Source organism: Alligator mississippiensis, chromosome 7, assembly GCF_030867095.1.
Source record: "Alligator mississippiensis isolate rAllMis1 chromosome 7, rAllMis1, whole genome shotgun sequence".
In the NCBI taxonomy this organism is placed as follows: Eukaryota; Metazoa; Chordata; order Crocodylia; family Alligatoridae; genus Alligator; species Alligator mississippiensis.
In genome coordinates, this window is record NC_081830.1 from 83,253,498 (window position 1) to 83,277,134 (window position 23,637).

The 23,637-nt window shown below is 53.9% G+C and overlaps 1 long non-coding RNA gene across 1 annotated transcript in view; it reads left to right on the forward strand.

Moving 5' to 3' along the window:
• The window catches only part of LOC102574342 (uncharacterized), a 77,552-nt gene extending 56,096 nt beyond the window's left edge, over positions 1–21,456 (forward strand). Inside the window, exon 5 of the long non-coding RNA XR_009463536.1 lies at positions 20,883–21,456. This is a non-coding gene — a long non-coding RNA (uncharacterized LOC102574342). The remainder of the gene's footprint in view (positions 1–20,882) is intronic.
• Positions 21,457–23,637: the final 2,181 nt, after the last annotated feature.

Sequence of the window (23,637 nt, forward strand, 5' to 3'; positions counted from 1 at the left end):
TACGTGTGTGTGTGTGTGTGTGTGTGTGTGTGTATATATGTACAAATTTACAAAACAATAAACCCTATAATATATAGGGTTTACACACACACACACACAGAGTTATTTTAAAATACAGCTGAACAATAAGACAAACCAGACCAAAGCATATTGCTTGGGCAACCTTATAACTCTATTCATATACAGACTATTACTTCACATTATTCACATAAACTGTAAGGCACAGTCCGCAAATATAATCAGCAGTCCTTAGACTACGTGGGTGCCCTGCAGGGCAGGGGCCCCACTCCCAAGGTACCACTACAGGAAAGGAGGTGGGGGGAAAGAAAAAGGAGAGGAAGACCCCAAAGACTCCTAAGCTCCCCCGCTGTCACCCAGGAGCAGCCCACGTGGTGCCCCTTAGCAGACCTCGGGGGGTCCCTCTCCTGTGGGGACCCTCTCTCCAGAGTAACTTATTACTCCGCAGTCCTGGAGGATAGCCTCTTGTTCTGCAGGTCAAGCTCTGTTCCCCGCCGGGTTTTCCTGCCGCCTGACTCCGCTGCCGCTGTCCTGGCTTAGGGCCACATGCACCACTGTATGCCGTAGGCGCTTTGCCTTGTGCTAGGGGTTGGAGGCCTGAACAGCCTTGTGCAGCACCGGGGCTCGGTCTGTTCCTGGACCCTCTGGGCAGCGTCGTCTGCACTGAGCTGCTGCCCTGTGTCAGCAGCTTAGACCCGAGCCACCTCAAGCGGCTCCCAGGGTCTCTCACCCTCCGGGCAGCGCTTCCTGCACCGAGCATCCAGCCTCGCTCTGGGGGTTGAGGACCTGAGCCGCCCCAGGGGCTCCAAAGATCCTGCTCCACGCACCGGCCTGTGCACTGTCTCTGGCCGCACGCCAGAGGTTGCAGACCTGAGCCGCCTCGTGCAGCTCCCAGGGTCTGGATGCCATGTGCCGTGCTGCGCACTGAGAGCCTAAGCGCTGGAGCCGTGCCATGCTGCCCGCTGATGGAAGTCTTCAGGGGCTCTTCCTGGGCTACTGCTTCTCCCTGCTGAGCAGCTCTCCTCTCCTCTGCTCTGTCCCCGACGCATCTGCCCCTCGTGCCCAGCTCCTTTTAGACGCTCCAGGCTCCGCCCCTGAAGTCTGCCAGACCTGAAAGTTTGCAGTCTTCAATCAGGTCCAGAGGAGCTCTTCTCCCCCTCCCCTCAGGAAAGGGGCATGATGTTATTTCTCTTGCTGCCTCCTGATTGGTAGGTGGGCTCCATCAATCAAAACAGCAGGATCTCAAGCCTGGGATTCAGCCCAAGCTCTGAAAGGTGAGCCTGCTGCAGGAGCATAAAAAAAGATCTGACCCTTCCTTTTTGTCACAGCAGCTCAATCTCTTGCCCATGCCCTCGATCCCTGCCAGCTGGGTTATTGGGTTATCTCTTCCCCCTCTGCCCCCTCCCTGGTATCCAAAACTGCCAGCACTCTCCATAGCAGGGGAAGTGTGCAGTGATCCTATGCCTCAGGGCTTTTCTGGTCACCACTTAGGGACGGGAAAGATTTCTTTTCCCGCATCACAAATGATATTGGCTTCTGGTGGGTTTTTCCACCTTCCATTGGGATGTTGGCCATAGCTGAAGCTGGGGGGTTTGCTTGAGGTGTTCCTCCTGGTATCAGAAGGCCAGAGGTTTCTGGCTTAGAGCCTCTTGCTCTTCTGCTCAGAGTCGCACAGCTTGCCAAATTTGGGGTCAGAAACTAATTTTTCCCTTGGGTCAAACTGGCCCAGACTTGGGGGTGGGAGGAAAGTTCTTGGCTTCTTATGTAGCACAGGACCTAGTCCTTTCTTCCCTGGATCTTCTGAGCATATGGTAACTAATTCCTTGCTGTTGGAGGGCATCGGCAGTTCCCTTGTCACCTTGGCTTTTTTAGGTTTAGGCTCTTGCTCCTAGTGGTAGTGGGTGAAGGTGATATCTAGGGATTCCTCTGGTTAACAATGACCTGTGAACATGGGGGATTGGAGTCGATGGCTCAGGAGACTGCTTTGAAGTCCTGTGTACCTGTGCTCTCATCTTCCTTGCCTCTCACAGACTCTGATCTCTTCAGGGGTACACTTCTAAATTAAACCCAAAGGAGATCACAGTCATGGCCTAGAACAGTTGGTCCTCCAAGCATAACATTCACCATCTGACCATATCAATTTTTATCTGTGCCGAACTACCACTGATGTCACCTACCTGCATCTTGAAGGACCTAGATATATTTGAAAATCAAGCTCTTCATGCAGCATTAAAATAACAACTGATGTGGGCAGCAGGCAGCAGGAACGTCTATTTTCTTGTCTTGTAATACAAAAGGAAGGGGGCAGGAAATGTGGAACATAGTCACAGGAAGTGCTGCTCCAAAGAAGAGTTTAGCCTGGTACAAAGAGAAGACAGATCTTCTTTATGGATAAAAAGAATACGGGGAAGTTTATAAGAGTAAAATAAAAGTTTTAGAAGGGCAATAAAATGTTATGCTCAGGGTTTAAGCCAATCTCTAGCATCAAAGTGAGAGAACAATTATTTAGGGGTGTATAGGGAGGCATAACTAGTATTAAATGGAAATATGGGTGGTATATGGAGGAAAACTTCCTGGCTGGGAGGTGGCTTGTGCAGTGGAGCAGTCTCCCAAGGTGACTAGTGGGAGTTGCATCATTCTGGGTCTTTTCCTAGAATTAGGAAATTCTAACTGGGGACAATCTTTGCTTGACCTCAGGAGAGAGGTTCAGTGCAAGCTGAAAGGCTTTCCCTTCCCAAACTCCTCTAATTCTTTCCGTGCAAAGGTTTTATATTTCCAGGAAGCAAATTTGGGAAATTAAGAAATATAATGAGGTGCAGTGGGAGGAAGCATCATAACGTGCGAGTGTGGGAGAGGGGTGGAGAACCTTAAAGGCCGTAACGAAGTCACGGTGGATTGCAATGGCTTGGAAAAAAGGAGTCATGGAAGAAACGGAGTGCAACTGGGGGGTCATTACAAAGGACCAGTTCAAAGAGCTGGAGGTAAAAACTGCTGCTGGCAATGGAGAAGCCATTAAAAAAACAAGGGTATGCCATGTGCCCTGAGACTACAGAGAAAAGCCAGAAACATAACTCGTGTTGGAGTTACTCCCTCCTTGCAGCTACCTTGTTTCGTGGGGGAATTGGGGGCGTTTGTACACAACACGGCATTACATGGCTCTGCAAAGAGGCACATGGGTGTACACTCCCTATCACAGCTGGCCATCCAGGCCACGAGTGAGTTGAGGGCCACAGTCCCATCTTCTCCTCAGCTCTTTGCAGAAGTTAATGGAGCACCTGTGTTCTTGAGACCAAAGCCCCTCTGTGTTGGGGGGCCTATGAGGCAGCGATGTTCCTTGTGCCCTCCATTCTCTTATAGGCTTCTGTCAGGGCTGGTTGCAACTTGGTCTTAGGCCATAGCTGGGACCATGTTAGACCGAGAGAGATAAAACACAAGGGAATGTGAGGGACAGCGTGGATAAAGGAGCAGAGCCGCGGTGGGAAGAGGAGGGGAGCAGGATATGGAGGCTGGTGCTACTGGCTCAGCAGGGGGGAGCTGGTGACCAACGCAAAGCCTGGAAGGCAAAGGTGGACAGTTTGCATAGGCACGCTCTCTGCACAGCTCTGGCAGCTCTTACTGCAGTACCAGGCTCTGTTTTCCCCCTTCCTGGCATTCGAGCCCTGGCGAGTCCACATGACGGACCTCCCCAGCTCAACACTATTCACAACCCCCCAGCCCCCTGAGCCCAGCCAGTGGCAGCATGTCACTCAGATGTCTCTGCTTTTGTTTGAGTCGGAGAAGGCTCTCAGACGGACCCCAGCGAAGAGCATGCCAGACCCTTCGCAGCACTCTACTTTCTATGAATCATCAGTTCTGTAACAAGTGAGTCCTTCTTCTCCACACTGGATCCGAACATTCCTGGCTGGCCTGGAGCCAAGCGAAATCCTCCCAGGAGGACAGCAGGAGACGGATCAAACTCTGTGCAGCTCTCAATTATTCCAGGCTGGAGACATTCCAAGAATCCCATTTTTCCCCCACCCCCCCAATCTTTTTCCCCCTCAAAGCAATTTGACTTTTATAGTAATAACTTCTGAACCCTGAACTGGGTCTATGCCAAGAAAAGCAGAAGAAAACAATGTGGCCGCCGTCAGCAGGCGCAGAAACTCCAAGGACTGAAACCAGCCCTAAAATAACTCTCGTTGGATTGTTGTTTATTCGAAGAGAAAGTTCGTTCATTCAGAATTTGGAGGGAAGCTTGAGCATTGTGCACATGCCCGCGCCCCCCCGTACATGCCGCCATGTGCAGCGCATGTGCCATCACCTGTGTCAGATGGGCACGTGTAGAACGTGCTTATGCAAATGCCGTTGTATCGGAGGGCGTGTGTTCACGGGCACAGCGGGCCAGTTGTGCTACAGCCATCATAAATCCACAGAGTGAAGTCGATGCCGACGCTCCATTTCCATGCCGGTGCGACCGAGCTGAATGTGGTTGCTTGAGTTCATATGCGCCTCGTTGAAAATATGGGACTCAGAGGCACCGGGGGAGGGTGCTACTTAAGAGCCCACCTGCCTTGCATTGAATGTCTGCGCATGCCACAGTCGGCCGTGGACACTTCTGTGGGCCTGAGCACCGTCTGCGTGCATGTTTTGTTCTCCGCAGGGCTGCTGTCTGGAGATAACATTGTGCTGCATATTGTATATCCATGCATGCAGCATTGGGTATTATGGACTTCTGATCTCGCAGACCGTCAGTGCAGAGGACTCTGTGTACAAACTCCAGGTGAAGAGTCGGGGGCCGGGGGGCAGATGGCTGCTCATGTATTTAAGAGATACTGTTGAATGGCAGCAGTTACCTGTTAGCAAGAAGAAGCCCTGAGCAGGGAGCGTTCGGAGATCGTTGAGGATTTGACTTAATCTCGCCAATCCCCTATCCCGTTTTTTATCTTTTGCCTTTGAGAGAGAGGGAAGCAGGCATACAGGCCATCCAACAGCATGTATGCAGGCTTTGCTGAGCTTTGCACAACAGTTGTGAGCTCTTTGCTATGCTCTGCCTGCAGTGGCTGAAAGCCAGCTCCACATTATATTCAGTCCAGGCCAGTGGATGAGCGCAGCTGTATACAGTACGTATGTTCAGAGGTATGTGCTTTCTCATGTAGGTGCGTATATACAGTGATACGGGAAGCCTGCACAATTGCTTGCGGTGTCTTGTTTTCATGCCTGCACCGGTCGATGTGTGAGTGTTGATAAGCGAGTGTCAGTGCCTGCCCCTGTGTGTGCATTTTGTGTGTGTGTTTGTGTCGGGGAGAGTGACAGCAAGCTGTATAATCAGGGTAATATGTTACAGTTCCCACAGTTAAAACGCTGCCTGCGGTTTCCTTGCCAATTTGCTGGGATTGTGACAGATCCCCAGTCTCTGCGGGAAGAGCCTTGGACAGACAGAGGAAGCAGATTCTCTTTCTGAATTAGGGAAACCATTCTTTGAAAGAGGCAGCCAGCAAACAAGACAGCCCCCTTGGCACGAACGCACTGGTTGTTACTGTTGATGCATTTTACGGTACCCGCCGCTGGAGAAGCTAGGCACGGCTCTATCAGGGACCACGGCTCTTCCAGCCCACACCAGGGACCTTCCAAACCAAAGGTCTTGTGGCCTCCTTGATTTAACCCTTGATTAAGGGGCTGGGTTTGATAGATCAGGGCTGCTTTTCTGCATGGGTGTTAGGGAAGGTCTACTGAAAGGTGTGGGATTGGCATCATGGTTTAGTAGCCTTTTGCAGTTTTGAAAATGGACCACATCAGCTGTTGTGCTCCTGTAGAAATCGGCTACCACTGGGGAGGGTGCAGGGCAGGATGGTGCAAGAGAGGACTCCACGTAGGCTTTCCAGGGCTGCAAAGGGGAGGACCCAGGGGTTGAACTGCACATGGGGCTGGTTCGGCAACCAGTAAAGAACACCACACATTTGGTGACGTTGGTCTCTCAAGTCTCCCCTGCTGAGCTGATGGGCTGGTGGATCCCGGAGCTGGTAGTTTGCAAGCGGCTGTGCGCGTGCGGTCAGGATGCAGTGCTGTGCTGTGATCTGGCCACGAGATGGGGAAGGGTCCACGTCCCAGAGGAAGGGTAGATCCACATCCCAGATGAGGTTTGCAGCATCCTGGGGAGAAGATGTTTCTGGCCATTGAACTTGTCATCTTTGGGAAGCTTTAGAAAAGTCTCAGTGTTGGCATAGTTCTGCTCTTATTGACGTCCATGGTACGGAGTGTTCCAGTGGGAACACTCGGGTCCATGCTGAAAATCCACCCCATGGGAATAGGGGAAAGCCTACCAGGACCCAAGGTTTCAGACCTACTTGGCTATTAGATGGCAGCTACTCCCAGCAATGAGTGCAGTCAGGACTCCTTGTTTCCCCCGGTGGCCCTCCTCTTCCCACTGCCATTGCCTTGTTCTGCTCCAGGTTACTGAGGTTTATACAGAATAGGGGTGGCAGAGTTATTCACAAACCGTTACAGACATGAAGGAAGAGCTCTGTGCTGTCTGATCCTACACTGTGCTTTGTTAGGTGCATGGATCTCCCCTGCAAAGGAGAGAAGAAATGAGGGAAGTGTCTACTCTGAGACCTCCCAGCGTGCCGCCTGAATTCATTCTTCTTGCACTGCAGGTCTCAGCACAGCCCAGTTCCCTCCTTGGCCTGTGCAGTTCATGGATCTCTCTTCTGGAGAACCAGCAGGCCCAACTAGTCAGCCACCCCGGGCTATAGAGTCATGGAGAAGCGGGGCTGGAAGGGACCTCCAGCAGTCATCTAGTCCAACCCCCTGCTTCAGGCAGGATCATCCCTGTCCAAACCATCCCATACAAGTCCATCATCTAGCTCTGCATAAAACTACTGTCAATCCTGACACAATACAAGCTATAACATCTGAACCTGCCACAGGCAAAGCAGGGGAACCGTGACAGCCAACATCCTGCTTCTATAACCTGGGATACGTGCAAGAGCTCCCAGGTAGAGGGTCATGCCTCTGCTACGGAAGAAAGCAAAACCCTCCACAGCCCATACCCATCTGACCATGGGGTAAAATGCCTTCCTGACCCCAAAGATGTCAATTGGTCTGACCCTGAGTGGAGGGGCAAGACCCTTTAGCCAAGATGCTCCAGCTTTAAGTGCCAGCAGGAGCATTGGCACAGCCTAGTCACAATCCCCAGCCTTGGCGGCAGCCAACACCCAATGGCTTCAAGGATGCCTTGAAAGCACCAGCATTTGCATGCATTTGTTTGGATTCCTGAGAGAGGTACGTCCATAATCCATGTCTCCGTCTCACGCAAACAGAGTTCGGTGGGCGCAAATATTTGGGGAGAGGCCGCTCTGCACAGAGATCCACGTTCCCATGTGGTGATGAACCAGGGGATTCATGTCCAAACAGGCGCTCCTTGTATTCCCCTGTTTATGGAGCTCGCCATCCAGCCAGGAAGCAGACACGGCAGCACGGCCTTGGATGCCTGCTTGCATACCGTGAACAAGAAGGTGCAAACAGGCGAAGCCGGCCATTCACAAACACTGATTGACCTAGGAGGCCTACGGGGAAAAAAAAAAGCATGTTGGTAAAGACTGTGGGTATATCTACATGGTGTGATGGAGGCACAACCAAGCAAGCTTCAAGTTGGCTCCAGTGTGGGTCGCACTCTTGTCTCGGCAGTATAGAGCTCAGGGTCGGCTCCTTTTACCCAGCCTCTGAGGATGGTTTTACCCCCGTGTGCAGACCTTCCTTGTGTCATCATTCATTTCCACAAGGGGCAAAATTCAGGCCGCAGAGTTCGTCCCCATCCCGACCTTTTGGCAACCAAAGTAGCATTCGATTTAGCAGAGCTTTTCTTGGTACCCAAAATACGTGCCCATCCCTGCACCCCGCTCCATAGCTGGGGAAGGCAGCGAGTCTGGCAGCACCGAGCAGAGGTGTTTTTAATTCTGTTCCTTGTTCCTTGGCAGAACAGGAGACAGCGAGTTTACATTTAGCAATACAAACAGCCTGGTTGTCAGGAACTTTCTAAACTGTCACTCTCTGCCGCTTATTAAACACAAATGTAAAACAAAGACAGGTGGTGAGAGAGACTGAGAACCCTCTGCACACAGGCAGGAAGAAAGAGGAAAGCCGGAGGCCAGAAAGGATGAAATATTCAACAAAAGGAGAAGGGGATCGTTTTACCTCTCGCCATCACCTTTGCAGCACTTGGATTCTATTTGAAGACCATTTCTCCGCGGCGGCAGTAGCTGTGCGTCATAATTCGATTGCACTCAACGAGACTTCAGACGCTTGACAAGCTAGATGAGTCTGACCAACGTGGAGGAAGAGAGATGGGCCCCTGGGCTTGGGCCCGACGCTTCCAAGAGGGAGGTCGGATGTGGCTTTTGAACCTCTGAGTCCTTTATCATGACTGCCCATTCCTTGTGCATTGAGCTATGGCCTCCAGGCATGTTTCAGCAGCCTCTCCCATCAGCCTCCTCAGAAGTCGATGTGTTCCCGTCAAGATGGGAGAAGGCTATCGCCCAGGAGGAGTGGTGTAGGAGTCTGGAGAGGGTGTAAGGGAGAGACACATTGGGTGGGGAAGACGGGAGGCAAAGTGGTGTCCACTTTGGCAAGGCCTGCAGTTGCATGTATAGGGGAGGTTGAATCTTCTACCTGAAACGATCATGCGCTCAACAGGCATGAGGGGGTTTTCTCTTCAGGGCCATTTACCATCTTTCAGATAAGGGGAGAGGGACTTTGACTTTGTAAAGGGCACTGAGACGGCGGAGTCCGTGCAGGCGTGTAGTGCGATGGCAGCGTAGGGTGCCTGGCAGAGAGGACGTACGGGGGGTCCAAGACTCATTCTGGTCAGAGTCGTGATGAAATTCCCCATGGGAAATATCTCCTTTGTCTCAAAACCATGACCTCCCAAGCAGTTGTTTGTCCTCTCCCTGCTATTCTAGAAGTGAGGATTTGGTGCTGGCCTGGGTTTGATTCTTGGTCGGAGAAGGCTTGTCCCTCGCAGGTTGGACAAGCACTTATCTAGGTTGGTTTAGACAGGGATGAGCCTGGTCTTGAGCAGGGGTTGGATTTGATAGCCATCTGATTGCCTTCCAGTCATATTTTTTTAGGGTTGCGTGTGCTGTGTCCAGCTGTCTTGGGATTGGAAAGGGAAGGGTCGCGGTTTTTGAATGCAGCCTCTGACTTTTGGTTGGCTCTGATTTTGAGTTCCGACCTTTAGATGCATCGGGCCTGATCATCACAGAGACTACAACCCCAAGGGAAGTTATTGGGAGCTGGGAGTGACTGCGAACCCAGTGAGAGGTCACCTAAAAGGTGGCATTTGACCACTCAGGGGAATGAGACTTGGAGAAATTTGGTGCTCCTCAGCTGATCCCAGTGGCATAAATATGGGCCTGCTCAGAGATCCCAGAAGCCACGACTCTTCCCAGGGACAGAGCATCTTGTCTAGGGTGGAGCTCTCTGGGATGCGCTCCGACACACCTCGGGTCCCGGGTGGGAGCCAAGAAAGGTGGCTGGGGCGAGGTGAGGCAGTATCCGAGTAGATGAGGTTTGAACATTACTCTCTGGGAAAGTATTAAACAATTTGCTGCTAATTGTGATATCATCAGCAAATCTGAACAGCTGTTCTTGGAGCTGAGGGAAGCAGCAGGCCAAAGCAAACATTTCCTTGGGACCCTATGGACAGAAAGTGCTTTGGAGACAGCTGCTTTTCGTCTCTGGTTTCCAGGTCGCTATTTTCCAGCCATATTGTTCCAGTTTGCCCCTTTCTCTCTTGGTCGATGAGACTCGGAAAGGCAAACCTTATCAGATCTGTGGCGCGACTCTGCAGAGGGCACAGACTGCTGGGGATTAGCATCGGGACTTTCCCATTCATCCCAACCGCTGCTGCTCCTTTGGCTACCAGGGGCCAGTTGTTGACACAGATGCTCAGCAAATGCACGGAGCTAGACCTACCAAGGAAGGGAGATCTGGTCGTTGCCCCAGGACTCGAGAGACCTGGGGTCAACTGTGTGCTCTATCACAGAGCTGGTTGGGCCCAACTTACCCGTCTGTAAAATGGGGATATTTGACACAGGCGTGCAGTGAGGTGCAGAGGATGCGGTGGAGTACTCCAATCATACGGGGATGAGGGGTGCCATGTATGCATTGAAAGCAGGCTTGTCTCGTGAATGGAAAGCCAGCAGAGCAGAAAAAGGCAGCTAGTTCTGGCTTATGGCTGTCTCCTTTCATTTTCCGGTGGAGAGCACTCTTTCTAGGCCAGCCAGGCTCTTCCTTGTAGTGCCGAGGCACTCTCCAGGATAAGGGAATTAGACAGAAGACGGATGTCGCTCAGATATGGTTCCTTTCTATTACTCTAGTCCCTAGGGGGACGTTGTCCCTGGGTTTCTCTTAACAAGCTAATGTGCCGCGTGTGTGCAGATTGGGAGGCTCTGAGCTGCTCCATAAGGCAGGCCCTGGACCCTCACCCAACACCGAGTGAAGATGAAGTCCAGGGATCGCCCTGGAGTAAATAATGGAAAGCCTTTAGAGCAGGGAGAGAGTCCCATTCTCTTTGCATTCATTTTACCTCCATGCTTTCTTCACCATTTACCCCCATGCTTTCTTTGCATTCATTTTACCTCCATGCTTTCTTCACCAGGGCTCAGCTCAGCCCACCCTAGCCATCATTAGCTGCTACATCTGAGCTCTGTCTCAGGCAAAGCTCATGGGAGCTTTGCTATTGACTTAGGAGCAGCGTGTGGCCCCAGGGGTTTAGCCAGGACCTTGGTGTCAGCCCTCTCCATGTTGCCCTCGAGTACCCCGGGCCCTTGCGGGCATCATGTTTGCGTCCCTCTTCCTCAACGTGGACCTTGCATTACTTGGGAGACAAGCAGTTAAATCTCCATGTGGGTTCTCCCCGCCTGCTCCCCTGGCTTTCCCTTCCTGAAGGGAGGGAAATGGGCATCTTGGCTGTTTAGCCCATGCTGTTTTGGTCTGCGGGTTTCCAAGTGGCTGGTTACCTGGTTCGAATGATTTGTGTTCTGGCGGCGGGATGAGCTGGGAATTGTCTCTTGGAGGAGAGAGCTTTTGCATTTGGTTGATGTGCTTAAAAATAACCTGCTCACTTGTCAAGGTTATAAACAGAGAGAGAACAAATTGCCTTTTGAGTTGATTAAACTGCTCAATGTAGCCCTGCATGCAGCGCTCTCCCCGATGGCTGGGACTAGCTGGAAGTCTATCGCATTAATTTGCACTCTGCGGTTCTTGTGCTAATAAGGCCTTGATGAGTCTCCTCCTCTTACCCTTAAAGCTCCCTCCTCCTAAGCTCCGCTTGACTGGGCCTTTAGGCCTTCCGGGCTTTTCATGTTTTTGAGACGTTGATTTTTTTGCCTCTGAGCGGCTCCGTGTCCTGAACCAGCACTGCAGAGCCCGGGATGAGTCTGCAGCCCGGGGGACGCAGAGGTCCACTTCATCGTCCTGACCTGAAACGTGAGGAACAAGGCAGCCAGCACTTGAATAAAAGCCTGGCTGGGACTTTTGGTGCCAGAAGCAAGATGCTTTTCTGGCCCCCCCAAAATTGCTTCCAGAGGAGAGGCAGTGTTGGGAAGGCAGCCTTGGGACAGGGGAGCGCTCCGCAGCCCTGGGAGACTGTGCTCCCTTTATCTGGCCGCTCTTCCTCCTCCTGCCTCCCTGCTCCATCCCATCCATGATCTCCTCTGCCTCCTCGCTCCATGATGGGGGGACCTCCCTGTCTGTGAGGGTGGGCTGCTTACCCTGAGTACCATGCCACCTGCCACTGTCCAGGGTCATCTGGATCCCCGGTAGTGACTCCACGCTGAAGCCCCTGCGCCAGCTTTTGTTGGACGTTCAAGCCCTCTTCTCCTTCCTTCACAGGCTGTCTAGGAAGAGCCCTTTCCCATATGGGCTTTGTATATGTCCCGGGAGAAACTTGAGGTCTGTTGGGTGAGACATGTCCTGAAACTTGGCACTTTGTGGTTCTATCTTGGAAAGGCCTTACTTTTATTTATTTTTTCCCGTACAGAAATGGCTCAGTTTGGAAATGCCAGATGGGTTTTATCCTTTGGTCCTTTATTGAGAACTAGGTCGTGAGATCATTTTGATTCAGACTGTGTATTTGGGGGAAAAATATTGAATTTCTTTGCTCTTAAGACACAGCCTTAGCAGGCTTTCTCTGTGGAGTGAAAGCCTTTTTGTAGGTTGTGTGGAGTCTCTTTGATGAGAACGGCATAGCTCAGTGGTTGTCAACCTGTGGTCCGTGGACCCCCGACCTTGTCTAAGGGGTCCGCAAAAGTTGACTATGATCCATTCAAAAGGGTCTGCACCTCCATTCGAAATTCCTTACAGGTCCCCAAATGAAACAAGGTTGAAAACCATTGGCATAGCCTATGGAGTTAGACGATTCATTTAACCTGTATCCATTTGCTGCCTCTCTAAATCCACTTTAATTTTACCAAATGCACATCTGACTTTAATTTGATACTGCATTTGTGTGTTGAGCTGTAAACATTTGCGGGGCAGAAGGGGGACAAATGAAGAAGAGCTCTAGATTTTGCACCCCCACGCACACACCTTTTTGGGGATAGTCCGTGGCAATTGCAAGCATCCAGTTACTGGACCGCATTCGTAGGCGAGCTTTTCTAAAGTCTACAGACTGTTGCTCATTTCTGTGCTCAATGTGAATTGAGAGGCTGTGTTCAGGCATCTCAGGGAAAAAAAGAATGGCCCCGTATGCTCTTTGCTGCCCTTTTCAGTCTCTGATCTGTAAAATAAGATTGACAGCAACTTCTATATACTGGCAGGAAAGCACAGAGCTGGGATCACGTGCCTCTGAGATTCTCTGTTGGGGGAATGCATGGAAAGGCAGATTGAAGAATAGCCAGTCTGGATTGAAGCGGGGGATGTCAGGTGTTTAACTAGGCTGCTGGAGCTCTTTGAGAATATTCCTGCTTTGCTAGATAAGAGGAATTCAAGGGATGTGCTATACTTAGCGTTTTAAAACTCACTTGGCATCATTACACATCAAAGATGACTGGTTGAGGCAGAATCCTGGAATAGGAAGAAAAATAGAGGAATAGAGTTGGAATTTATTGGCGGTGGGGGGGTAGAAAAAAGCCCCATTGAAGTCATCCGCCCAACACAGCTGCACTAGAAAAGCAAAGGAGGTGTTAGCAGCGGGATCGAACACCAAGTGACACTTAGCACCTCTCTAACCTCTTTCATCCCATGCTCCAAACGCCTGTGCAAACATTAACTCATTATGTCTCGGGGCTCTCCTGCATGCGTGCACCAGGCAAGGGGCACTGTAGCGATTGCTCCTTTATGCGCCACTGGCATGTAACTGCCTCCCGCATGGGGACCTGATGCTGTGCACAAGAGCTCAGAGCAAGAAGCACAGAGGGAGTCTGGAGAGGCAGCGTGAAACTGGGGGGGTTGGGCAGGGACTGGGCATTGGCACCCCATCCCTAAGGGGTAACATGTCACTGCTGCACAAAGAGCAGGAACTGAGTTAACCTACACAACTTACACCCCTGGAACCGAGTTAAGAGACTTGTGTGGAAAATGATACCTTGGGCAGCACCGTCCCCACTACGGCCGATCACAGCCCAGGCCCCGTTCAAGCCAGCACAGAGCAGGGCTGCGAGGGGAAAGCACTGGGTGCATCTGGTTAGTGCCTGAGCCAGGGGGACGCCATTTGGGATACTGTGCTCCATCGCACAGGGGGAGGGACTCCGTTTTGGAAAAGCAGATGTTGAAGGCAGCAAGGAGGGCACCAGAGCTCAGGTTTGGGGGAAAGCAGAGTGCTGGACTTGTCTCCATCACAGTAGATTGGGGTGACCTGCTAGACACCAGGAATGGGGCCCACAAGACGGGGATGGCACACGCTGAGAGAGGAGGGTGCAGGGGGCATGAGGTTATACAATCAAGGTGGTAGCACCATGTTGGTGCCCCGGTTCTTCAAAGTGGCTGTTGCTGTTATAGGGAGTGTTTTGAGGATGCACGTTGCTGGCATGCAGCTGTTGCCCTTACCAGGGGTTGCTGTCCGTGGACATTGACTATGGCAAGTGGACACGTGCAGTTGAGATGCCCTTCCCCACTGACTCTGTGGCAGGTGCCTTCCTCATTGGGGTCGCCCATGAATCCTCCCATCCATCTGCATCCCGTTAGTGCCGAGAGGCCCTGGATGGTGATGTTGGTCAGTCGGTGCTTCCTGGGACTGTAGTGACAGGCATGGAAAGTAGGTCTGTAGACCTCGGGAAGCTTTGCTGCCAGGTTTGATCAGCTGGACTGGTGCTGATGAGCAGCTGTTGTCCACTAGCGCATTCCTGCTGCTTTCCTGACTTGAGAGCAGCCTTCCAGCCCTCTTCTCCCCCGACCTGCCTGCTGCTCTGGGTCCTCTCTCCAAACTGCAGCACCCCAGAGATTCCCCACCACCTCCCTAGCTCCATCTGCTACACAAATGACACCCCTCAGCGACTCAAAACTAAAGCTGATGTCCTTGACAGTCCTTCCAGATGCATGGGTGAGACCTGATCCAATGGGCACCACAAGCAAATGGGGAGATGAAGTCTGGATGTTAACATGAGGGCTGCTAATCCTCCCTGCTATAATAGTGCACGGTGGAGGGGCTGGAGACGGGCATTTGGATGGTGCATTCTGGAGGAGAAGGAAACAGAGAAGCAACGGGAGCCTCACAAGATCTTTGATCACGGCTGCTGCTCTGTGTCTGTGGGCTGCCCCTGCCATGTCTGAGGGGTCAGCTCCATGCTCCTTGGAGGCTAGGTCTCATGGCATGGAGTCCACCACTGCGCTACTCACTTGTTTGGCTGAGGTTGCAGCCTGGAAGAACAGGCATCTGGGCCTTATCTCTGGGAAGAGGAGAGATTGGCCCTTACCCAAAAAAGGGAGCTGAGTGCCTTCCACGCTTGCTGCTGATGCCTCTTAGAGGAGGAACGGCTGGGGGATCTTGCAGGTGACGTGGTGCCTTATCCACAAGGTGCTTTGTGCTGAGTGGAGATCCAAGTGGAGGGATGCTCTTAACTTGGCATTGTCCGGGGCAACAGCTTTTAAACCCAGCAGTTGCCCTCTCCAGAGTCTCCTTTCCTCTTGTCTGGGGACTGCTCTGCACTGCTTGACATTGTCATCCAGCTGTTTGTGGCTTTCGAGCTGGCTGCCAGGGGTGGGCTGCATGTTGGGGCTGCCTTTGGGCTGTACTACATCAGCCATGGGCCCATGCCAGGCTTATTCAGGTCCTCTGATGCCTGGCAGGAGCCTAGAGCAGCCTCACTGGTGGGGTGACAACTTTTTCAAAATGTAAAGGTGGCACACATGCCCACCTCCCACGCTCCCCCGCCAGGAGCACAGCCGGAGCAGAAGCAAGCGGGGTGGGGGCGGATGCAGGCAGCCCACTGTGGGCTTGGGGCTTCCTGCCCTGCTGCCTTTCGCCCAGGAGCCCCAAGCCAGACATGTGCCTCTACCTGCCCAGCAGCAGCAGGGGACACAACTCCAACTCCGCCACCACCACTGCCCCTGCTGCTGCCAGGAGGGCAGGAGGTGCATTGCCAAGGTGGCGTGGGGCTCCCGAGGAAAAGGCAGCAGGGTAGAGAGCCCTGCCCAGTGCACAAATCTGGGGAGGTGCGTGCCCCCCATGCCCTTCCTGGGGGCACACTCAGCAGTGGGGATCTGCCCCCCCATGCTCTGCACCCCACGAATAAGCCACCCGTGGCTTCATCCAGATCCACACCCTGGCCCCATGCACCGCCCTGGCTGGGCAGCACCCCCAGCCCCGCCTCACTCAGCGTGGGGACCGTGATCTACCCCTGCCCTATCCCCTCCCCCTTATAGACTTGTCCGTCAGGGAGCTGCTCCCCACACTGCCCGACTGCATTCCAGCCACGTGCAGGTGTGCAGGTGTGCACATGCACATGACGCCCCCTGCATCCCGCTCCCGGCAGCCCTAAGCAGCCCCTTGAAGGCTGGAACACAGCCCATCTGCAAGGGAAAACCCACCGTTTCCCACAGATCCCTGTGAATCCAGGACAAATGCTGTCCCGGAGGTTTCTGTTGGGTGTCTTTAAAATGAGAAGCTTCGTCAGACTTTCTGCCTGCCTCCTGTCATCTGTTCCCAGGTGCTGCCTACTTTGTGGCAGGCAGGGACCTTTGCCACCTAAACCCATTTATGTGACTGGACCGAGGAGATGATCCATACTTGTCTTCTGTCTCACTCCAGCTCAACTGTATAACTGGGTTGTGAGAGGCAGCCCCTCCCCCAAAGAGTCAAATGTCTAACTAGCCATGGTGGATGGGGGCGGGTGGGGGGACTTCCCTAAGGCCACGCAGTGGATCGCTGCAGAGACTGGAATGGGACCAGTGTCTCTGGACTTTGAGCCCACTCTCCTGATGCCGCCTCCACCACTGTCTCCCCAGCGCCTTTGTGGGTGAAGGAAGCAGAGGTCACATAGCATTGCATCCCTCCATCTAGAAGGGGATGTGGCAGAGAAGAGGAAGGACGGGGCTACAGCACATTGCCCTGCAGAGGAGCAAAACAGGGAGCTGCATGTGTCCAGCTGGATATAGTGGACACCCGCTATTCCTTTTACTGGACTACCAGGCCTGGACACACGGGGGCACTCCTGAGTCTACTGGACCAAGAGTCACCTTGCCAGGATGCCCCGGCACTGCCCTAGCATCTGGATTAGACTGCATCATTCATGAAGAGCACCGTGCCATGGGCTGCCAGCCCTGCTCCACCTGTCCTCTGCAGGAGCCCCGTGCCAGAGAAAGCTCCGAGAATGGCACTGAGGTGTGGAAAAAATGACATGGGCTATGCCCTTGTGACTTTCTTCTCAACCCTGGAGTTGGTTGTGGCAAAATAAGCCGCACTCACTACCCCAGAGACTGGCAACTGGGCAGAATAGACAGCTCTGGCCCGAGGGGCTTGGAGCAGGCCTGGATGCTTCCCTTTCAAGCTCTCCCTAGATATGTCATGCACTCATGGCCACTGTGAGCCCCCTTCTCATTGTCTGTCTCTGGTGTTTCCAGCAGAAAGCGCAGCCTGGGCTTACGCTGTCATCCCTATGGACAGAGGCCTTATGGAGCTGCCCTGAGGCCCATCCTCATGTCTCCAGAATCAATAGGTCAAGAAAAAGGCCCTCAAGTTGGGTGTTTTATACAAGAACGCTGATAGCTTTTAAGCCCACCGCAGGATTTCAGGGCAGGGGTCTGAGTTCTGCGTCTTTGAGGTTGGTGGCCTCTCTGGCAATGCACCTATTTCCAGCCTGGGTGGAAAAAGGCTCAAGGTGTCCACACCTCTGCGCTAAGTGGTGCCTCCCGCGGCCTGTCCTCGGCATGATTGCAGCAGATGCAGCGAACCTGTCTGTGATGGAGCTCGGGGGCCCGGGGGCCCAACTGCTCCCCCCACCCACTGCGTGCCCAGATGGTCGCTGCTGACCGGTGATCTCACACGAGCCTTCAAGAAAGGTTTCTCCACCCTCCCTCCCTCCTCCAGCCAAGTGGCTGGAGTTACGCGCGTGGACGCGCTGGTTCCCAATGGCCGGGAGGGTGAGGGAGTCTTGGAGGGCGGATGCCAGCGAGCTCCAGGACTGACCCCAGGAACCAGTAGCCTGATTGGACTGTTACCCGGTCCCCACTCGAACCAGCAGAAGCAGCTCAGCTGCCATGGTCAGTAGGGTCTCGCCAGTTATGCATCAGCATTTCCCCTCTTTGCTCCTCCGACAGCCCGTCCTGTCCCCCGCGGACAGTGTCAGGGGCTGTGCTTGCAGCAGGCATCTGTTTTCAATCCAATAAAATGGAACAGTGCTGCTTTTGTGAGGCTCCATTTGCTGGCTGTTGGGAAAGGCCAGTGGCTTTTAAACAATTAATTTCAGCCTGCTGTCCCCTGGGACGCTGAGCCTACCGCGACTGCAGCAGCGCGGCGCACGGAGGCCCACGCAGCTCCTGCCCTCCCCGTGCTCCGAGCCGGGCTGCTTTCCGAGCAATGCAATTATTTCAAGATCCAAGATGCCATTTACCAGCTGGTTCTCCCAGCCCCGCTTGTTCTCCTCTCCGCCACGGCTGCCTGCTGAAGAGGCTGTAACAAATCTCTCTCCTTGCCCCGGCCAAGCACTGGGCAGAGCCGGCTGGGTTAGAAACACGGCTCAGTCCCTTCCTCCTGCCCCGTGCATGGCCTCCGACCCCAGGCAGTCCACGCCTGACCCTGGAGTGTCACTGCACCTCCCTGCCATGAGCACGGAGCCCAACCAGGTGCATCTCATGCAGAATTGGGCTGTTTGCTCCCTGGGTCCTCAGCTGTTGCCCTGCTTTCTGTCTGATTGTGATTGAATGTGATCTAGCCCTGTGTCTTCCTGCCCAAGTGCAGGGGGCTGGACCTGGTGATCTGTAAGGTCCCTTCCAGCTCCCAACAACTATGAAACTAGGTGCTGGACAAACAGAGCTGAACAGCCTTGGAAGCTATCAGGCTGTAGTGCCAAACAGGCAAAGGTCAGGAAGGGAAACTGAGGCACAGAAAGGGGAAATGACTCGTTCAAGGTCCCCCAGAAGACTAGCAGCATAGGCAAGAGGAGAACGCTGGTGCCCGGAGCCTGGTGCTATGCTCACTAGTTAGCACAACCAATGACTAGTTTGGGAACTCTACTCACTACTTTACACAATCATCTGGTTGTCCCCAGTCAGGGTTATGTCTGCCTCAGTCTTGCTCTTGGCCCCTCCTGCTTGTCGGGCTGCAGGTGAAGAAGTTGCTCAGGCCCGCACAGAAACTTTCATCTCGTGTTTCTCCGTGCCAGAGCACCCAGCGGGAGTCCGAGCCCAGGGAAGCCCCCGGCTCCAACGTCTCTCCCCTGGGTTTGCCCAGGGAGGTGCTGGTAGGGGCCTCTGGGAACCCCTGTTGAATCTCTGCTACCACGTGGAGCAAGAGAGTGGGGTGGCTGGGCTGGGTCCGGGACCGGCTGGAGGGAGCCCACAAGCTTGTGTGATATAGGTCAGACTCCAAGCCACGGTGTGATCTCTCCGGCACTCCATGACCGCTGGAGGAATCTCCTCTTCTGGGGGCTGCTATTTCATCCCTGCTGGAGACAACTTGCCCCTTACCTGCCTTATGCTACTGGGGTGCACCAGGTTGCACTGAATGGACAGATATTCCCAAAGCCTCCCCCCGAGGGAGGGCCTGTGTCGGTCTCCATCCCCTCGGTGGCTGCAAGAGGGGAGCACGCACGTTTCCCACACCCTGCCTCCTGCTGTCGTGTCCCCGGCTGGCACCGGAAGACCTTATTTTGCTGTGCTTGTAATTTTGTTCGTGCACTTTCTTTTTTAGAAGCCTTGGTTCTTGGATGCACAGCCCCAGGGGACATGTGATTTGTCCCAGGCTAGCGGCAAGGGGAGTGATGCGCATTTCTGCTAAAAGTACTAGCCACAAGTCATTGGGCACCCGTCGTGGAGGAGTTTCTGTAGTTAAATAGTCCAGTGCATGGAGACTCAGAGGTGGGGCGAAGCCCGAATGAAAGACCTCCTGATCCCCCCACCCCAGAGTTATGGAGCAGGTGGCTGTCAGCCCGGCAGGGTGTGTTTCATCCAACATGCAGCATAATGCAGCCCGTCTCATGCTGGTGCTGCCCACTCCTGGAGATGAGCTTGCAAGATGGGACAGGGCGGAGAAGGGTCCCGGCTATAGGGGGTTTCTCTTCTTTCCTGGGACGGTGGGATGCAACTCTGAAGCACAGATGTGGCCACCCGAGGGAATCCCCAGCCTCCCTGACCCTCTGCGGGAGATGAGACGGGGTGAGGCCATCCTACTGTTCTCCGGGGCTCATATAATCAAGCTGTTTGCAACCACAGAGCCAATCTGCCGGAGCGATGGGAAGCGCAGGGGGAATCCCTCAAACGAGCGGCAGGTAATCGGAGCCCCTACTGAAGAAAGTGCGGTTCGGAGAGTTAAAAGCTGGCTGGAGCAGGAGGGCTCAGAGGCCAGCGCTACAAGTCCCTGCTGTTCTTGGCAGCTCCCTGGCAGGCTGCAACTGCTGAGAGAAGGGGGGACCCTTTGAAGCTGTCGGGCCGCCCAGGCTGTTGACGGAGCCCGTGTCCCACTAACGATGCCAAGCAGCTCCCCCAAAATGAGGTGGCTCCCAGTGAGCTTTCCGCACCTGGCGCCGCCTTAGCAGATTGCTCCCCAAAGTGCCACCGGTGCTTTTAGCAAAGAGACACCGTTTAGCCACCCCTGGGGAGCCCGGCAGCTCTGCAAGTCGCCTCCTCCCCGCTGGCGTAGGCTGCGCGAGGTGCTTGCGGCTGGGAGCACCGGGGCCCTGACAAAGTGGCTGTGTTAGCCAAGGGTTGCCGGTCAGAGCTGGATCCCTGCCCAGAGCAGCGAGTGTGTGCGAAGGGGACAGCGGGGGGATAACGACTGTAGCCCTGCCAGAGCCTCGGGGAGCTCAGGGCGGTTGAGGTTCCCGGCACTCTCCGCCGCAGAGCCAATGTTCCTGGGTCTAGCCAGGGCGCGTGCACTTGGGTTTCCTCCCCCGGCTCGGACAGGCCCCTCCCTGCCAGCTGAGCTTGGGGTAAGGTATTAACACTGGTATCTCTGTTAATATTGCTATAAAGCAATAAAGGTAACTTGACGGCGGAAAGGCAGGGATACCGGAGGGTTTGGAGCCAGGCCACAGCCCTGCTATTAGAGAGCTAGAAAGAAGACTTCTTCAATTACTGCCAGGTACTGCAGGCTTTTCCTAACAGAAAGGGGTCGGGTTGGCTTAGAAACTTAAGCTCCGGCTTGTTCAGGTTAATTAAAACAGCACTGGAGACTTTCCAGGGCCTTGCTTTCATTTTTTAACAGTTTGCTTCTCCCTCCCCCACACACGCAGGACCGGAGGAAAATGCGGTCTTGTGAGGCATGGTGCTCCTCGTGCCGGCACCCTCCCGAGGCTTCAGGTGCAGGTGGAGGTCTGCCCCAGGAACGCACCTGGACGGACAGGCTGGTGCTACCGTGGACAGTGTCTGCTGGAAGCAAGGTGGCCGGCAGCTTCCCAGCCAGGTCCCAGTGGGACATTGCCCCCTTCCCCCAGAGGGGCACAGAGGCCCATCCCTGCAAACCGCTCCTTGTGCAACCAAAATCTGGAAGACGGAGGAGGCTGCCATCTCCTTCAGCATCAGCTCCCAAGAACATTGTGCATCCTCCACAGCAGGTAAGAGGCTTCTCACCCCGTGTTTCCCTGGTCCCCAGAGAACTGCCAGCATGACCCTTCCCAATGTGCATCTCCAACGGGCAAAGGCCGAGGTGTCCTTCAGGTCATTTTGATGTAGGGCATCATCCAAGAGGGCAGTCACAGCAGCAGTGGCTGCAGCACCCTCCTTTGCTACTGTGTGCAACCCCCTGATTCATCTGCATTTTCCCCTCTCCCCCCTGCGGTCTATAGCAGCGGTCTGTGCCTCAGCCAGGTGCCATGAGCTTAGGCCATTGGGGTTGGTTTTGTGGGGAGGGATGCCAAGCAGTGCTCAAGAGAGCAGGTCTCCAAAGTGAAGAAAGGTGAGGCCTGGCACTCCTGGCATGGCCCCCGTGTGATGTGGGAGGGGAGAGCATTCAAGTGCCTCATTCCAGAAACAAGCTCAGTCTGTTCTCCCCCAGAGAGAGAGTCCACACGGCACTGGGCTCATGCAGCAAAGAAAGTGGACAAGGTGGTTATGCTGAACCGGGGCGCAGCCGGGTGCAAATTTCCTGGGGCTCCAGCCTGGCAGTAGGGGCGCGGTGCTGCTGAAATAGCCTCCGTGCGGTGCAGGGCGCAGGCAGGTTCTGGGCTGCTGTCCATCCCGAACGGTGTTGGGGCACGTTGTGCTGTTGCTCGGAGGTAGGGGGCACGGCGTTGGAGGAACACCTGGTTGCACCCATCTCCCCACATGCACTCCAGCCTAATGGGCACTGTGGTTTCTGGCTGCAGGGCAGCCCCTTCTGCTCATGCCAGGCTGACATGGCGGCTGCAGGCAATCCTACACGGGTGTCTCTGGCACCGGCATGGTGTGGGAGCGCCACGCTGCTGACGTGCTACATTTCTGCTGTCGGGTCTCAGAAACTGGGCAGGGTAGGGGCCAGTGAGTTCATCCCTAGCCCCCTCCAACAAGGGCAGGACTGCTTGGCTCAGCTCTGCTCAGCATTTTGACCATGCTGAGCATGTCAAGCCGTGGCATTCCCACCCTTTCCCCCGGGGGCTGAATCCACAGCCTCACACATCTCCCTGCCAGAGTCTTTCACAATGTTTACCTCGAAGCTCCGTTCCAGCCCATTACCTCTTCTGCTGGCTCCATCCCCCCGAACCATCATCCCAACCATTTATTAATGGCTTGAATGTGCTGTACGCACAGCCGCGGCGCACGGGCAGAGCCCCTCACCAGAACACAAAGCTACTGCGCCGTTAGTTAAAACTCCAGGTCTTACTAGGGTTGCCAACCCTCCAGGACTGTCCCGGAGTCTCCAGGAATTAGATATACATCTCCAGGAGACTGCCGAGAGTCACCTGGGAGAGAAACGATAGGACATTCATTAAAATAAATATATTAAATGTTGAATCTGACTTATATAGTAGTCCAGTGGGTTTTTAAAATGTAACGGTAATGTGCATTTGCCTTCCTGATGTGAAGCCCATGCACCGTAATCCATCATGGATATACGCAAGCATGCAAGCAGGTTCGCCTTGTGTCACTGGCACGTTGGCATTACGGAAACCTCCTGAAACAGAACTGGCAAAAACGGGGCTCTCCCCAGGGTGCCTGAGAGGGTTCCCAGCCAGTGGAAGGTGCAGGAGAGGAAACGATGGGACTTGGCTCCTTTTCCCCCCAGTCCTCCTCATCCCTGCTCTTCTCATCCAGTCTCTCTGCAGTCCTTTCTCTTCAACCGTTAGGGATGTAGCAAGGCCTAGAAGGCCATTTCTACCCAGGAGAACTTCTACAATCTTTTCTCCAATGCCTGATGAAGGGTGTTTGTACCCGAAAGCTTGCAATTAAAGACTTTTTTTTTTTTTTGCAAAAATCTTGTTGGTCTAATAAAAGATATCATCTCTACTACAAGTCCTGATCGCGTGGAAGGCTAGAGTCATTCAGAGCTAAGGGTTAGTGCTGCTTTTCATGTAAACCAAGGGTAGAAAAACCTATGCCGTGGAAGAATCAAGGAGATGGAGAGAGTGAAGGTCTCATGGGGCACTGGCTGTGTGCCTGAGGCCACCTCGGACCACCAAAGTACCATTGTCCAGCAGCAGTGCCCTCATCCCGGCTATGCTATTCCTTGCAAGCTGCCTCATGTCCCAGAAGCAGGGTTGCTGCCTCCAAGGGTATGTTGGGGGAGCCAGTGAGTGTCAGTGAGCTCAATCCCATGTTAATCAGCACAGTGCAAAAGCAGCTGCATGGCTTCTGTTTGAGCAGGCAGCCTCCACAGAGCACCATAGAGGCGCACAGCAAGCGCGTGAGCCAGCTGGTGCTGAGAGCTGCAGCATCTTCTCGGTTTCCTCGAGGTGCCTGCCGTGGCAGGACCCAGGTCCCCTGGGTACCGCAGCCCTGGGTGGGATAGAGCATCCCTGCCCCCTTCAAGCCAGAAGAACAATGTTAAACTTCCCTGTCCTGAACCAATCCTTT